Source organism: Perna viridis, chromosome 7, assembly GCF_037379345.1.
Source record: "Perna viridis isolate PV_CMFRI_1.1 ecotype Kerala chromosome 7, ASM3737934v1, whole genome shotgun sequence".
NCBI lineage: Eukaryota > Metazoa > Mollusca > Bivalvia > Mytilida > Mytilidae > Perna > Perna viridis.
Genome location: NC_142451.1, coordinates 39,703,886 through 39,721,720, shown reverse-complemented (window position 1 = coordinate 39,721,720; position 17,835 = coordinate 39,703,886). Strand labels below are relative to the sequence as shown.

At 33.6% G+C, this 17,835-nt stretch overlaps 1 long non-coding RNA gene across 4 annotated transcripts; it reads right to left on the bottom strand.

Annotated features, from left to right (window-relative positions):
- Nucleotides 1–413: 413 nt before the first annotated feature.
- LOC148612664 (uncharacterized) lies at nt 414–16,063 on the bottom strand. Of its 4 annotated transcripts, none has more exons than XR_015924456.1 (4): nt 15,922–16,063; nt 9,382–9,453; nt 3,983–4,047; nt 414–2,029 (listed from the first exon to the last, which is right to left on the bottom strand). It is a non-coding gene; the product is annotated as an uncharacterized LOC148612664 (long non-coding RNA). The 4 variants fall into 4 exon arrangements; XR_015924455.1 differs by having other exon boundaries at nt 3,943–4,047; nt 9,382–9,450; XR_015924454.1 differs by having other exon boundaries at nt 9,382–9,450; nt 15,922–16,054.
- Nucleotides 16,064–17,835: the final 1,772 nt, after the last annotated feature.

The following is a 17,835-nucleotide window of genomic DNA, read 5'->3' as shown; positions in this document are numbered from 1 at the left end:
TACGTGGAATTTCAATTTAAATGTGACCTGTGGTTTTTTATTCAGGAAATTTACGACGACATTTTAAAATATGGAATTATTTTCCAAGGAAATATATGTTTCACTTATTTACCTCTTTTCATTATGTAATATATGCATAAAACAATATTGTTGCTACTTCCTCACCTGTGTATAATATAATTTACTATAAACATGAAATACAATTCGTGTGAGCTATCGAGTATACAATTTGGTCGTCTATTACGTTTGCCTAGAAACGAAATATGTGAACTGTTTTAAACATCCTCCTTTTCAGCTTCAACTTAGACACTTAACCATGCAGACATGCAGACATTTAAGAGTGATCATCTTTGCAAATGATGCTATTCCTCTTTTAAAGTGTCATCAAAATCCATTTAACGGTTAAATAGGAGACACGGTGCATTTCAACTAAATTTGACCTAACAATATCTTAAAAAGGCACGTATTACAAAAACTCTGATGGTTATATCATATCTGGAGGTTATGTGGCATAAATACTTGGATAATGCAATACAATATCTCCGTTTTTTTGTTTTTGTTTTTGTTTTTGTTTTTGTTTTCTTTTTGTTTTTTGTTTTTTTTTTTTGTTTTTTTTTTTTTTTTTGTTGTTTTTTTTTATCATGTACTACATCTTATACACATTTTCCTGATTCTTAGCAAAACAAGTACTTAAAACTTAAATTGCGAAATTTGTTCTGTAAAAGACCATTAAAGACGCACAATGTATTTCAAAACAAAATGATACTTATTCTTATAGATAAATTCCATGAACTTTAACATTAAAATTGAACATATATCTTTGTAAGCGCATTTCAATTTTAAGAAAGTGCTAATTGTATTTTAAAAATAGATTAATGATAAGCAGTCAGCGATCACGAAAAATTGAGTAAAAGCGAATACTCTTGGTCTAAAATTGAATGCTAACGTAGATGTTCAACTTCTGAAATGGCTCGACAAGTGGTCTAGGTAGTTGGTTAACTTTGCATAGCTTTAGTACCAATACTACAAACATGATAATTTGATTAAGAAGTGGTAATGCCAATGATAAAATCACCAAAATGTACTATTGGTGACAAAATTATGGAAAGGGGTTGGTTAGTTGCTGCTTAAGTTTTACATAAGGCAATAATAGATTAAACGGTGATTCAAACACGTGAGTGAAGTAACTAGAAGCACACAAAACACAGAAGGAAATTTAACAATTGAAAAAAGCAAACTTGGAAAACTGTGTCCGTAGATCAATAAAGAAGACCCCACTTTTCACCAAATTATGAAACAAATATCAAGTGGCTGTGCTATCTTGTTACAGAGAAAACTGTAATGAAAAAGTTGTAAACGAATGTACTGATAAATTATATATACATGATTAGTATATACCTCCTGCAAAGCGATGTGCAATAAAGAGCCGGACTTCATCAAAAATCAAGAACAAGAGAATTGGTGCAGTAGCATCATCTGCTAACATATTAATCACCAATATGCTTACGTCTTACTCGATATAGATGTGAAAACTAAGTACTTATAATGGAGAAAAAGAATTGAAACTATTTAAATATCTTCACTAAGAGGAGCAACATACAAATAATAGGGTAATAAGATGAATATCAATGAGAACAAAGTACATGCATTCGGTCAGCGCAAAACAAAAAAAAAGCAGATGGTAACTCAATCAGATGTATGAAGAAAGACGCCAAGAACCATGAATTATTATGAGTATATATTGTTAAAGCTACATGTTACAAATACCGCCTATCCTTTTATTACGTGCCATGCTTCACAAGAATAATATAACACAGACTAATGTCGATGTCAACATATATCCATTTTGGTGTCCACTACTTCACCTTAACCCTAAAATGGATTTAAATGACGCTTTCAGTGAATGGAAATATGAAAATTAGATAATGTTATTGTCCTTTTGCCATTTTTATATAAATTTTCGTCTTTTGTTTTTTTCTTCGTCTTTCTTCATCTTCTTTTTTTTCCTAGTTGCAGTGCAAAATACAATCTAAAAAAATCAAATATATTGCCAATTGCGATATGTTGTATACGTGTTTCAAGGTGTAATCTCTCATTAATAGCATTAGCATCAAAATACATAAAAAGTAAATCAAAAAAAATATAATTGTATAAAAGAAGTACTGAAAACTAAACGGTCGAAATAGGAAGCAAAATCCATCATCGAGATGCAATACAAGAAATGAAGCCTCAGTATTTTTGGTATTAGGAAACTTATAATGCTGCAAACTTTGATAAATATGATAATAAATTCCGATTTAATTCGGGGTCAGACAAGTCTAACAACTGGGTTTGTGAATACTCTGTTTTGTGTATACTGCTTAAATTATGACAACCTGTTGTCTTTACAATCCAGCCATCCTATACAAATAATATTCCAATATGTACAAGCTTTTTGATAAACAAAATATTGAATTATGGATATTTCACTCCCCTTTATTAAATTTGTCCATTAGTTTAGATAAATGAATAGCATGGTAATGCAATAATCTAAATTAAAGTTGTCTGTTTGTCTCTCATCTCATTGTGATTACATTTTTTTTTAAATTTATTTTAACGTTTTGTATGAAGACATCTGTTATTTAAGTATTCTGTTCAACAGATTGTATGAAATATTCAATTCATTCATCAAACGTGATTATACGTGGGCGACATACAGCATGTAGCCTACAGCTTTAGTAGGAAGTGGGTGCTACTAGTAAAAACTAGTACATGTATATATGCTGTATATGCCCACGTATGACAAATGAATCTCACATGCCAGTACATAATATATAAGTAAATGGAGAGGGAAGGAAAAAGTTGGTTATTGTTCATATTAAAAACAAAAACATAAATGATTCATTTAAATGTGCTTTGACTCCTATTTTATTTCAATAACACTTCCTCCCTGAATTATATGACAAAAAAACAGTTAAAAGTAAATTGATAAAAAAATATACAAAACTTAGCAGTTCTAGAGTTAATATTTCTAAATTAACTGTGTATGTTAACAAGTATGTATCGGCATCGTTGATAGACTCCTTCTACACTTCACTTATTATCTAGTTTTTGAGTGATTTATTTTGTTACTTGAAGGTGCAATTCGGACATACGTTTTGAATTTTCAAGTTAATAATGTCGAATCAGAGTAATCAAGGGAACCAATATTCCAGCGGAAATCAAAAGAATGTAATACAGGGACAATACCAGACATGGAAAACAGACAGACAACAATGAAAATAAAATAACCAAAATAGTACATACAAAGTAACAAAAGTAAGCAACTCAGACTCCACTAAAATCTAGGAGCATGGACATGGTGCACCGGTAGGCTAAGCGTCCTCTGCTTTTCTAAAAACACCCAGTGAGTTGCTCATAAAAAAGTCCAGGGTAGACGAAAGAGGAAAGGAAAACTATGACACGCTGAACAAATCAGTTTTCATGGTGTAGAACTGCAGGAATTGTTCAATGGTCTATGTACTTTCTTCTCTCTATTTCTGCACATTTATCCGGCCAGTTTACTTTGATTCGTTTATCACTCGAGTGGAAACCGTGAAGGACTTTGTTTTTCTTGATTTGAATCTTACGATTAGGGATCAGTCAAAATGTATTAGTGGGGTTTGGACCGGTGCAAATTACAATAGGACTCAAACTTTATATCCTTCCGTTCTGAGATCAACTTTTATTACAAATAATTATATCAATGAAAACAATATTTTTTTTTAAAAAGTTATCTTAAGTTATAATTACAAACTTAAAAACAATAATACTTTATTGATTCCTTATTTTAAACCATGTCTAATTTCCAGTATATATGTATTAGATAGAACACAACTGATAAAGTACGTTAACCTTTTAAAAATATTTTTTTATTTAAGACAAAGGTTTGTTTTTAATTGACAAAATGAAATGCACTGGTACCTTGCTTCTAATTCCCCACTAAACGGCATCAAGTAAATACCTGACATAGCTCCAACGGTTGCGAATCTGTAACTTCTCTGTATGCGATATCTTAACATCTACAAACTGACAAAAAATGAACATGGTTTAATACAAAGTACTAGTAAATGTATTAACTGAGAAAGATCACGTTCAATCTTCCGTGTTCTAGTTTTGTTAAGATATGATACCTGTTCGTTCTGTAACACTCAACGTTTCGAAGTCACCATAGACGCTGCGGCCAGCCTGCTCAGAAAATGCAAGAATCTTGCAAAGTCGGGAAAATGTGAATAATTTTACGCGAAGTTATCCGATGGTAAAATGTTATATTTTTTTTAATTTGAAAAACGAAGTGAAATAAATACCCCGTGCAGGTCCGGGTGTCAAAAGAATAGGCCTACAGCAGCGCTAAGCTTGTCGTAAAAGGCGACTAAATAGTGCTCAGAAACCTAGCCGGGGCTAGGCGCTCTGCCCACAGAGCAACTGGGATGTGTGCCCCAGGTGGTGGAATGGGGTACCCCTGGCGTGTTACATGCTGGGGTTGTCAGGCTATAATACGGAAAACCTGACCGCAAACCATAGTGGTGCACCGTGTTGAGAAAGATGCCACGTTCCTCGCACGTTAAAGAACCCTGCTGTCGTATTCGATAGGAGTAGGAACCTTTGTGCTCCGCCACAGAAGGCTAAATTGCCCGACCTTACCCATCCCCCTTTTTCCAGTGGCAATCAAAATTTGTCGACCCTATTATCCTTGTAACCCATCCTTTTTTTTTTCATTTCATGTTCATTGTCTGAATATAGCTGAAATATTGCTGCTCGGACGTTAAACCCCAACAAACAAACAAAACAAGAAATAAAATATAATTGTTTATTAAGAAACCAAAATACTTTCGCCAAAAATAAACAACCAAAAAAACCAAAATTACAAGTTTTGGCTAGGTTTTCCCTATTTCGGCTAGATTTTGAATTCACATGAATTATGGAAAACATAAAACGTATGCCTTGAGTTATTCCGATTTCTGGTGCAGATTGCTATTTCGAATGTTAGCAAAAGTTTTAAATGCTGAGAGTAAATTTAAAACCATGGATCGAGACAATTATAACATCGAGGAACGGAATACCTATAATCCGGGGACAAAAACTAGACCCGCGAAACTGTCAAAACACAGTAAAACACAGATAAACTATAATACAAACATAAATTAAAGAATAACAATTTAATTTCAGAAGTAACACGGTTTCTGTTTGGATAAAAAAAAAATTGTCATCTCATAGACCAAATTTTGTAATGACTGTAAGGTCATCATACCTTTTTAATGATTTACTCGTTGTAATTTGAAACTTAAATTAATTTATCAGTAATAACTGTTATATTTTTTCGGTCCATTTGCAATAAACTCAATGCCCTGGTGCATATTTTAAAATAACCACGTCATTGAGAATGTTTTTTCATAGACCGAAAAAAATATAACAGTAATTCCTTTAATGGGAACTGATCTATACATTAGTTTTACAGAATTGTTCAACATGCACATATGTTTTTATTGATATTTTACCTTAACTTTAGGATAAGTTCATAGTTAAAATATGAATTTAATTCTGCATGGATGACGCATGGGCTGAAATGATAGAGAGACTCTTCTGACAAGATTTATTGCTTTTACTGCAGCAGGCTATTTTTATAAGACAATTTCTTTTATTTTATAAATGTGTCAGGTCAACTAAATCCGGTATACTTTCCGGAATATGTGTATAATATTCCAGATGTCAAACATAGCATCAATTAATCTAAATGCAGAACGACTCCGCGAAAAGGTCTCAGTATCGTATTAATTTTCCCATAGATTTCTATAGTGAAGTGCATATTTTTTAGGATTTTAAAAAAAAATATGTAAATTGATTCAATAAACTTTCATTTATGTAGCATTTCTAAGGACATGTGAAAAAATAATTTCCCGCAAAGAAAATGGGGTGAGTCCACGAAGATCGGACAGAAAAGTAGTCTTGAACTATAAATAGCTATTTTCCCTACTTTCACTTTCGTTTTGAATTTACCAAACCAACCTTTTCAGTGGAACATTTTTAATGTTATTATGTTAGATTTTCTTTTAAAAAGTTCTTCATCTTACAGTGTGATGTTTGCTAAATTTTATAAGCATTGTTCATATCTTTTGACAAAACATTAGTTTGTAGAGAGTAAAAGAGAAAATGCACTATATTTTTATAGCATCCATGTTTTGACGTACACCCGCTCAGGGATATGCAATACGATACTGGTACCTAAATCATACAGCGTTGAAGAGATAATTACTATTATTGCGGAACGCTTGAACCAATTAGCTAATCTGTCCAGTGTTAATCACTACTACAACGGGGTGCATTGCTATATCTTAATAAATTGAACGATATAAAAAATATAACCCATGAACAAATCACAAACGTCTTTAGATAATGCAATATGACGTCACGATGGCATTTGATAATCGTGATTTTAAAAATTATCACATTTACCATAGTTCGGAAAAGATTCGCAAAAAAAGATTCAGTTGGTAGAAACATTTCCGAGTTAAAAGTATAGCTCATGCTCTAATTGCATTGATGATGATCCAAATAAAAGCAATCTTTGTTAGCAATTGTAAAGTATGGATTTTACCCAATAAATAGATCATTGTTAATGGTGATATTTCAGAGAAATTGAAATCATTACACAAAGAGCGTGGGATAAATGGTTTTTTTAGCCGAATACCAATCCTAGATTATGTCTACAAAACAAGGAAAATTGCATTCTCCGTCTAACGTATTTAGAGAATTAGTATTCTTGCACTCGAAACATTAAACGTTTGAGAATAATAACGAGCATTCGATATTACTGAAAAAAGTAATACAATAATGGTAACACGGAAAATAATAATAAAAATAAATGTCTTTTTTAAGAATTTTTCTTTTTTTCTTATTAAGCTATAATTCTTTAATTGTGCATGCTTTTAATTTCTTATTTATAATCATCCCATTCTTATTACAAAATAGTTCAGTTATGCTTCCTATGCATTCCCAAGTTTAGACACTATTATATTCAAAGGGGGAATCCCATGCACGTTATTAATAACTATAAAAACTATTTCGAAATCAAAGATATACTGACAACAGAATAAGCTGTCTAACTTAATCATAAGGCTCATGAATTTCTCTCTTAAAGAGTTCCCTCCTAACAATGAAGCAGAAAACACAGATAACAAAGCGATATCTCTTTATCGTGCGCACAACTTTTATTGTTAAACATTCAACTTTAGTGCATTAAATTGATAATTTTAAATAGTAATTTGTAATTTGATTTAGCGGTACTTATTTTGAATACCTTTTTACACCTGATATAAGATATCTTGTACTTCCCTTAATTCCCGCTAATCTGACTGTCAAGAGCGTTGCACAGTATGCGCACATTGTGTGCATGAGAATGATTTTTACATAATATTAAAGTTGGATAGAAATCTTATTCCTTTGTATGTCCACACGTTATAAAGTTCATACTTATATCATGAATCTACTAAGTGTTTTTTTTTTCGTTTTTTTTTTCTTGCAATCACTATAGAAGTTTAATGGTCGTCATCACGAACTCGTGGATCATTACAATGTATCCATCTGCACCGCAAAACCTGATTTGTTATGAGCGGCTCGGTGGATGCTTCGAGAAAAGCAGAGGACGCTTACCCTACCGATGCACCTGGTCCATGCTCCCAGTTTTTAGTGGAGTCCGAGTTGCAAATTTACTTTTGTTACTTTGTATGTACTATTTTAGTTACTTTATATTCATTGTTATATTTGTTTGTCTTCCATTTTTGGTCTTCGTCCCTGGATTACATTCTTTTGATTTCCGCTAGAACCTTGGTTCCCTGGATTACTCTTACCATATCGTCACTTACACCTCAAAAGCATGTTGTACGCATCAGAACAGGGATTCATTTATATCGTGTTAGTTTATTTTATATACCAATAAAAACAAATATGCTTTATAGCGCCATAATCTAAATATATTTCCAGAACACATCTTAGATTTCTCTCTTCGGTTACAAACATAATATTTTGGCGTACTAGACAATATCTTGCGACACAAACCAGTACTACCAACGGAGTCACTTTAACTCGCATTGCAATGGTATCCATGTACCACAGTTGCTAATATATGAAACCTTGGAATCTGATAATGGAAGCCTTATTCTAGAAAGTGAGAAACTGAGTGGGAATGGTTGGAGCCAAGGACAAACCATAGTTTCACAGTTATTTAGAATCAAATAACCGTGAGAGTAAATAACATAGAAATATCAGACAAATTTCTACTTTTCAAACGATGGCAAAATATTCTCTATTCATGCAATATCTGGCGGTGATCTGGTCTTTTATTTCTATTTTAAATTTAGTGCTATGATGAGAATTGCGAAATTTAAACGTCTGTTTACATTATTCTGTTGTACTAATAAGACGTGATAATACGTTTTATTGTTACGTCACAAACGATACGTTATCTGCAGGATTCAGAAATGATCATCTTTCTAAACATTTCGTTAATATAGACTCAAATGCATATGAAACAATGACAAAAGACATTTCCCAAACTACAATCGCACTTAAGATGTCTTTAGCAGGTTTGTATACTGCAGTAACCAAATATCGTTGACATTTGAAATTAGAAAAACAACCATACCCCTTTCAAATTCGAATAAAGACTATTGTGTGAAAACGAGTTTTTTGTGTGCTTTGACTCGGTAAGACACCCAGTCAAACTCATTTATACAATTTCTTATTGCTACTTTTACTCCTTGAAACAAATGTACAGCATACCAAAATTTGCAATATATATGATAAGTATTTTTATATTGAATTACCATTGGGTCGATACCATTGCTGATGGACCAAAAGTCCACGAGGGTATTTACTAACCCAGTAGTGAGATTTATCTGACTCCGAATATATCGGGTATTATTCATCCTTACAAACTTCAAACTACCTAAAAATTCCTTTCATGTAGTGCACATGGTTGAACCTCTCGGTAATGGATTTGAATTTGGTCTCCTATTTCTGTAGTTTTTGTTTAGAGTTCTTCTTATATACAGTTATTGTTTGGATTTAGATCTTCCTATATATTTAATTCTAATGCTGCAAATGACTGGTTACTCATATATTTGTCTTGCTTCGCACCTTACTTTTGCGGAAAAATGGTGGAAACTCACACTAGTTCGAAAATAAAAAAGAGGAACATTTTTCAACTCGTTTTCAAATTAATTTGTCTTTGGAAATAAGGGAAAACCCAAAACTTCCATGAAGAATGACGCATTTGAACTCGTGTTGAAATATATTTCCTTGTGCTTTTGAAGTTTATTGGTAGGAGTGCTGCATCTACTATGCTGTTAGACTGTCAATACTAACCTTATGTAGAAGTGTCTGTTCCTGAATCGGGCCCAGGTGGTCAATCCTTGCTACCATGCAACTCCATACCTACTAATGTCAAACAAAATATTCTCTAAAGGTCAGTCTAGAGAATATGACATAAAATTTACAAATTTGCTCGCAATTAATAGACAGAAGAAATTGTACTGATTGAATATTTCAATTCCATCGTTCAGGTATAGCACCAAAGATATGGCATAAAGATATAGAAACATCATTCAAAATGGGAGCAGACCTCTACCAAAGATGCAATAACACATTTTAAAGGCCGTGAGGTCTTTCATTTTGAAACGAATGGAAGTTTTAAGTAGGTCAATGAGTGCCAAGGCTACATCAGTTTTTAAAAACCCTGATGTAGCAAAAACATTGTCTACTATACATGACAAATATGTTGTCGTACCAGCAGACAAAGCCCAAAACAACATTGTTTTTGTCTGCAAAACGTTTTATATCCAATATTTATTATTAGAGGTAGACGTAGAAAATAATAGCAGTGATAAGACCTATACTGCTACCACTCTCTCCAAAGAAGAGATTGTGGAAAACAATAAATCTGTGCTATCCTCTTCTGGTCTCTCTACCAAGGACGATGATTGTGATTTACCGTCTATGTACTGCATTCCTAAACTTCACAAGAATCCATACAGACAAGTTTCATAGCTGGATCTGAAAAATGTACCACCAAACCTCTTTCAAAACTTTTAACTTCTATACTCACAACTGTCAAAGAGGGTCTGCAGTCCCACCACAGCACTTGTTACTCACATAGTGGTATTAATTCAATGTGGATCCTGAAAAATTCGAAGATCTTTTGGAGACAATCAATTCAAGACTATTATCTGAATTTAATAGCATTAAAACCTATGATTCCTTTCCTTTCATTTGTGGCAACATCCCTTCGGCTCCTGCGCATGGAGTGTTCATATCACAACTCATACGTTATGCCAGAGCTTGCCGAAACTACGCAGACTTTTTGTATCGCGTTAGAAGTCTATAAAATAGGCTTCTGGAACAGGGTTATGTTGCTACAAGATTGAAGTCATCACTACAGAAGTTTTATGGTCGTCATCATGAACTCGTGGATCGTTGTGGTGTATCCATCAGCACCATGAAAACTTATTTATTCAACGGGTCATAGTTTTCCTTTCCTCGTTTGTCTACCCCGGACTTGACTTTTTATGAGCAACTCGGCGGGTGTTTCTACAAAAGCAGAGGACGCTTACCCTACCGGTGCACCTGGTCCATGCTCCCAGTTTTTAGTGGAGTCCGAGTTGCTCATTTACTTTCTTACTTTGTATGTATGATTTTAGTTACTTTATGTTCTTTGTTGTGTGTGTCTGTTTTCCATGTCTGGTCTTTGTCCCTGGATAACATTCTTTTGATTACCGCTATAACCTTGGTTCCCTTGATTACTCTTACATCACTGTGTCGTAGAATTCATTTGTACAATGAGAATATGATACAAATTTATTATGACTAAGCATAGACTCGTGACTTTAGCATTAGTAATTTTATTGCAATGCAAACATTTAAATTTAGGATAAAAAGGATATAGTAAACATCGAACAAATACACCAGTTCCTGATGATAAAAAAAAACAAGATACACAACGATTTTCAACTTCAGCCCAGTATTACAGTTTCTAGAAATAGTTCTGGGGAAAATGAAGACCGTTAATAATTCGTTACCCATCTCATTAAAGTCATGAGAAAAACAATTACAATATCTCAATATGCGAGGTTGCAGAAGAAACCTAAGTTTGTAGCTACTTATAACATTAAGTTGTTCTAAACATGGTAAACTATAAGAATGTTAGGTAATTCAATGTTTTGTGAATTTCGTTCATTGTAATGACGTCACAATTATGCCATAATTATACATAATTTTACCCAAAAAATGCTGAGTATTGTAAATTTGTTGTTTGTTTTAAATATATTAAGATGTATTTTTCAGATATAGTTTCATACCGGGTGGGTTGTTGTACTTTTGGCACCATACCTATTCTCGTTATATTACATCCAGAAAACTATGTCCACAACCCAGATACAACTTCATATTTTCACATGTGATAAACTACATATATTGTGATAATGAATGTATTTACTAAAAATGAAGTCGTTTCTTGGGTGTGGACACCATTTCATGATCAAAGGTATGATCAGTAAGTGACCAAAAAAAGAACAAAATGAACAGAACATATGAATTTTTGTTAAATTCTTTTATCCTTTTAATGCAAGGATTTTCACAAGCCATTTTGTTTCCTCAGTTGTTATGGAATCAAGTCTCTAAATTCACAATTAACACTTTTAAAATTTGATGATTAATTTCAAGTTGTATTTTAGGCAAGTAAGAGCCGTTAATGCCACTTCTCCTTACTGCCACATGTCCCGTGCAGGTCCGGGTGTTAAAAGAATAGGCCTGCAGCAGCGCTAGGCTTGTCGTAAAAGGCACTCTAGCTAGGCGCTCTGCCCACAGAGCAACTGGGATGTGTGCCCGAGGTGGTGGAATGGGGTACCCCTGGCGTGGTACATGCTGGGGTTGTCAGGCTATAATACGGAAAACCTGTCCGCAAACCATAGTGGTGCACCGTGTTGGGAAAGATGCCACGTTCCTCACACGTTAAAGAACCCTGCTATGGTATTCGATAGGAGTAGGAACCTTTGCGCTCCGCCACAGGAGGCTAAATTGCCCGACCTTACCCATCCCTCCCTTTTTCTAGTGGAAATCAAAATTTGTCGACCCTACTGTCCTTTTGTCCCATCCCGTTTTTCATTTCATCATCATTTCATGTTCATTTTATCATCCGTTTCATGTTCATCGTCTGAATATAGCTGAAATATTGCTGCTCGGACGTTAAACCCCAACAATCAATCAATCAATCCTTACTGCTACATAAAGGCATGGTCTGGACGATGCAAAAATTGGTAATGTAGATTTTGTGTTTGCTTACAACTTTTCAGATGACATGTGTATCATGTATTAAAACGTGCCAAACTTGGAAAATATTTACTATTATTTTATTTATTTTATTTATTTTATTTTACAAGAAAGTTATTAGTGAGAAAGAAGGCCATAATATACATTAGTGTACCTAATGGAATAATATTAATGAGTCTTTCAAGATATATAATTGAGGGTCATGCACTCGAATGCATGCAACTATTGAAAGTTTTCCTTTTCGCTTACAAGTATGAAGAAAAGTAATTAATTAAAAAAGTCATGAAACCCATACTAATTGCGCATTGTTCCCCTTAGTTTTAAATAAAAATGTTGGGTGTGGATCCATGTATATATTACACTTTTTGTTCTTTAAGATGAGTAATTTAGCTAAGTAAGCTAGAAACTGCTGATGGAGTCGGAAATCGAAAAATTTTACTAACCATAGTAAATGCATCATGAATATTAACTATATCAATCACGATTAAATGCATTAATCACTTCCAACCAATACTTACACAAACTCTGGCATTCTTCTAATTGTTGCAATCCTGAGGTTTACGCCAGCTGGTTGCTATTAGTAACAGTTTACTTCACTTATCTTCAGTAATGATGGGCGTTTTATTTTAGGATGATTATTAGCTTGAAGCAGTTGTCGGGTTACAAAAATAACTTGCTATGATCTAAAAATAGCTGTAATTCATCATACTGATTAGTGTGTCACGTAATAAAACCCATTGTTTGTTTCATGAATGAATCAGTTACAAGATCGTTTAGGATTGTCGATTGCATTGAACATTGACATAATTACTATTTACAGTGGTGTAGAACTTTCTACAGGAAGTTTTAAACACGTCCTACTACTGCAAGTTACACGTAGCACGTAGCATCTTGCAAAGCAGACATTCCTCACGACTTAATAAAAACTAAAATGTAAGGTATGACTCGAGATTGAATTTATTTGTGATTTTCAGATAAAGGATTTTTTTATTGATTTAATATTGAGCCTCGGGATAAATTATAAAACTTATTTGTGGTAGGGAAAGTGAGGATCGGCTAGTTGTGGTCTACCACAATATATTCTCCCAACCGTACGAAGTACTGAAAGTGGGTCATGCCTGTAACAGGCTGTCAGTCTGGTATGTCGTGATGTAATGAATACAGTCAAAACACTAACCACGATAGATGATTCACGGAGAGATAAGCTTCGTATAAAGGGTCCTATGTTTAATACTTTAGCAACTTATCTAAGTTTTTATTTCTAATAGCATTAATCACAGAGAGTGGTTTCCGTTATTTTAAGCATCAATATTTGGTGACTTATCTCTGCTAGGTGCAATTAAGAAAGAAATTATTTTGTCAAGGTAGGAATAAAATGGTTTTTACTACTAAATGAAATTAATGGATTTGAGGTATATAAAAGGCGCAAAAGTGTAAATGGGACGAAATAAAACTAACAAGTTCAATGCGTCTTGGGTATATACAACATAAATTAAATGAACACTTCTGTATGCCAATGAGCAAATTTGGGACACTTTTTTATAACGCAAAATAGTGCTATTCGGTCCAAAAGGTATTACAATGCAAACAGTTATATGTATAAATTTTGTTTTAATTTGTTTCCAGAATGTATCTGTTTGGCTCAAGGGTAAATTATATCAACCTTCTAACAGATAAGCGCGGTCTGAATTTGTTTACTTCAGGAAAACGAAAAATTGATATTGTTAAATTTTTCCCTTTAAATAATTACCCTACGTCGATAAACGCTTGTAAATTTATAAATATCCTATAAGTCACTACCTGTCCAGGTAAACAAATTAAAATATAGATGTGATTTAATACTGCGAATATACACAAAGAAATGTCGAAACCTGATAAACGACGTCACAGGTTAGAAGGTGCGTTATATACGGTATATTTTCGTACATCTAGCCATTGTATAAAGCTGATACATTTTTGTGGGTAACGTATTTCTTTATACGGTGCTACGTAATGGGGCAAAGAATGCTTTTGATTAAAGATGTGTAAATCCCTAGGTTATGAAAGCAGTTTTTGGATAAAAAGTTGTAAATAAATTTGGTCATTCTTTGTTGTTGAGCTGTTCCATTTGGGATAGGCATAAGTAGGTCAATTTTCCAGATGTTGGCCTCTTGATCATGCATGTGCGATTTTCAGATGCATACACATGCAGTTAATAAGATTTTGTATTGAATAGGATGCCTTATAAGAATAAAATCAAGCACCAAAACAATGATATGAAGGAATCATTCTGACTTAACGTGTAAAGAAACCTATTTTTTTCTATTTTCCTAAATTAGATGGTGTTAAATCGTTACCGAATTACACAATGTTGCAATCATTGAAAAGTAATTGATAGCGAATTTGAAGTTCCTTGATTTTTTTTTTTTTTTTTTTTATAAATTCTTACTTTTATAGGTAGCTGATACCAGGCGGCAAGATAATGAATGAGAAGTAATGTTTCTGTCACAAATGCATAACGAGTGCAAACAGGGGTGATACTAACTAAATAGCCACTTTCAATATAGAACCAACACCCTTTCCTCAGTCCAGCATTTTTTTTACCAATCTACCAGAAGTCTAGCGACTCAGTTTTACTTACAACATTTATTACAGTAGCTAAATAAAATTAAAAATTATGTACTGTCAAAGATTTCTACTGAAGTCTATACCAGATGTGTTTTGTATCAAATTCTACAAATACCTTTAACAAAGATGTTTGAATTTTTGATATTTTATTGATTTCCAATGTCAAATAGAGAACAAAGATAATGGATTTAAATAGCATGATTTTAAATGAACAAAGGAAGGAGAAAATGTGTCACTTAATCGGAACATATCTACCGTTAAGTAAACCCATAGTAACAGTTTAAAGTTTGTTTTGTTTCTATTGGCGACTGACGACCGGGACATCAGCAGCTAGGTTAGGATTTAGCATGTTTTTGTCATGACAACGCAAGTTTAGGGCGTAACGTATTTTGGATGTTGGCCGGACTCGATTAGAAATCAATTGTTATTGAATTTTCATACTTTGATATTTGCATAGATTCAATGCATAATATAGCATGGTTGTATAATGACACAACAATTTATGTTGAAAAGGTGCCACCGTGAATACCGGGAATCGGTAAACGTAGTAAAAACTATATTGTTGGATTCGGGTTAATCGTTTGTGCATTTAACGGTTAGAGATAACGGGACGCGCGTCTTTCACCTCAAGTTGACCTTAATACGGTACCGTTTTATTGTTTCAGAATGCCACCTGCCCAACAGCTGGCGTCTGAAAAAAATCAATTTTCTTTTGAATTGTGGCATCTCTGTGACAAAACCTTGCAGATGTTTGCCGTATAACGGTGTATAGTAGACAATTAACAAAAGCAAAATCATTAAATTCAAGTCCAATTGATCGTTGAAATCATGACTCTGTAGCCATGGCTTTTTGCGCGTCATCTCGATAGAAATCATGCGTCATCGATTGAAAGGGAAGTTGTTTTCTTGCAGCTTGTGCTATGGGCTATATTTATTTTAAAAAGCATGATACATATCCAAATAATTAACACTTACGTAAAACTTCATTAGATAATCCGTGTGTATTATAAAAAGTAACAAAAATTGGATGTTAAATCAACAGTTTGAAATTTTGTGACAATGAATCGTCTCCTTGTGTAAATGAAGGACTTTCATGTGATGGTCTTTACATGCAACAATAAAAAAATAGATGTATACACTGTAGCAAATATGCACATTAAAACGTTACTTTATTATAGTTTTATAAATCGTGTATTCCTTTAACCTATGACCATGCACTACTATGTGAGTGTAATAGTGCAAAAAGCATATTTTGTGTGGTAGTAAAGGAGATGTTCCATTTGATTTAAAAAAAAACTGTAATTCAAAAACCTTTTTGCTTCCTTCAATTATCTGAAAATCTTGGGTTATTCATTTATTTCACTTTAGAACCATTTTTACTGGTTTTTACTGACTTGCAATTTGACTGGCACGGCCGCTGATGGAGCACGACATGTTTACCCTTCCGGAGCACCTGATGTCATTCCCAATTTTTTTGTGGGCGTGTGTATTGCAGGTGCTTTAGTTTTTGTGTGTTCTCTTGTTTTTTTTTTTAATGTTTTCACGTTTTGCCATGAGTTTGGTTTCAGGTGTCTCTGAATTGTATTTTTTGTTCTAATGCCTCGGTATTTTTGCAGATTTTGGAAGTCATAATTCTTTAAGGTACAGGGGTGTTTTGGGGTGAGCATTTAGACAAAATGATGAAAACAGCACTATGAAAGTGGGCAAAATATTCATATCCTCGTTCAGGCTTGGTTAATATCAGCAAACCTCGCAATTAAGGAAATTAATTTCTTTAAATGTTAAGTTCATGTATAAATATATATGCACCTTTTGTATCTATAAACACGAATTCTTTAAAACGTAACTTGTTCCTCTTTTGAAAATTGTGTAGTTCCCGATTCTATATATTTTCTGGCTTAGTTGGTCTAAATTTCCCTGTATCGCAAAGAAAATCCGTTTTATAATACAAGGAGTTCTATTAATAATGGGGAAATTCCTCATATCGACCTCAAAGTTGGAAATTTTCCAAGTAGGACAGTCAGTTATTCGATCAGCTGAATAGAAAAGTAACGAGGTATTCGGAATGATCATAACAACAATCGAAGTCTCGGATTTCATCGTCAACAGTTCTTTCTAGTTTAAACAGCTTATAAACATGTTTACGCCAGCTGGATAAAATGTTGACGTCAAATCTAGAGGTCGCGAAATGTTAAAGTCAGCTTTTTATAACTTACATAACATGTTTACTAAACAAGCTTGTTGTCTGCCTGAATCGTGATTTTAAGGAAACTACTGGCGAAAATTCCAAAGATTAAATGGTGGAGTTGATGTAACTACTTGAAATAAAATATGATACGGTTAAAATAACTACGCGAAAAACATTTAATTTGCACCAATTCGTGATAAGTACACTGAGAATAATGCGTTACTTCACCAAAAATTATACATTGGGTTCGTGGCATCAGCCTTACAGCACAGATTATGATACTATTATTCTTAAGGGTGAGTCTGTGGCGCGGTGGATTTACATCACTGACCTTAAAATTCTCCAGTGCGAGCTCACGATGCATAGGCGATAAAGCAACGAAAGGTTTGCTCGGAGTCATTGTAAAATATGTCTCACTGGGGTGACATGCCTACATATTTTTTTCTTAATAACTTTCCTTTTTACGACTTCAACACCAAAGAGCCTATCATTACTACACATAACATTGCTTTCTTTACATAGCATTTCCTCCACCCCTTCCTAACATCAGCTAGACAAGTCGTCTCAAAACTGACATTGTGTTGGGTACGGACCATTGGATTTTCTAGGAAAAGGGTTGGAATTTCGTGTAGGTAAGAATTTTTTTGCCCACTTTTCGACCCAGATTCTTTCCCATATGATTCATACAAGACGTTTTAATT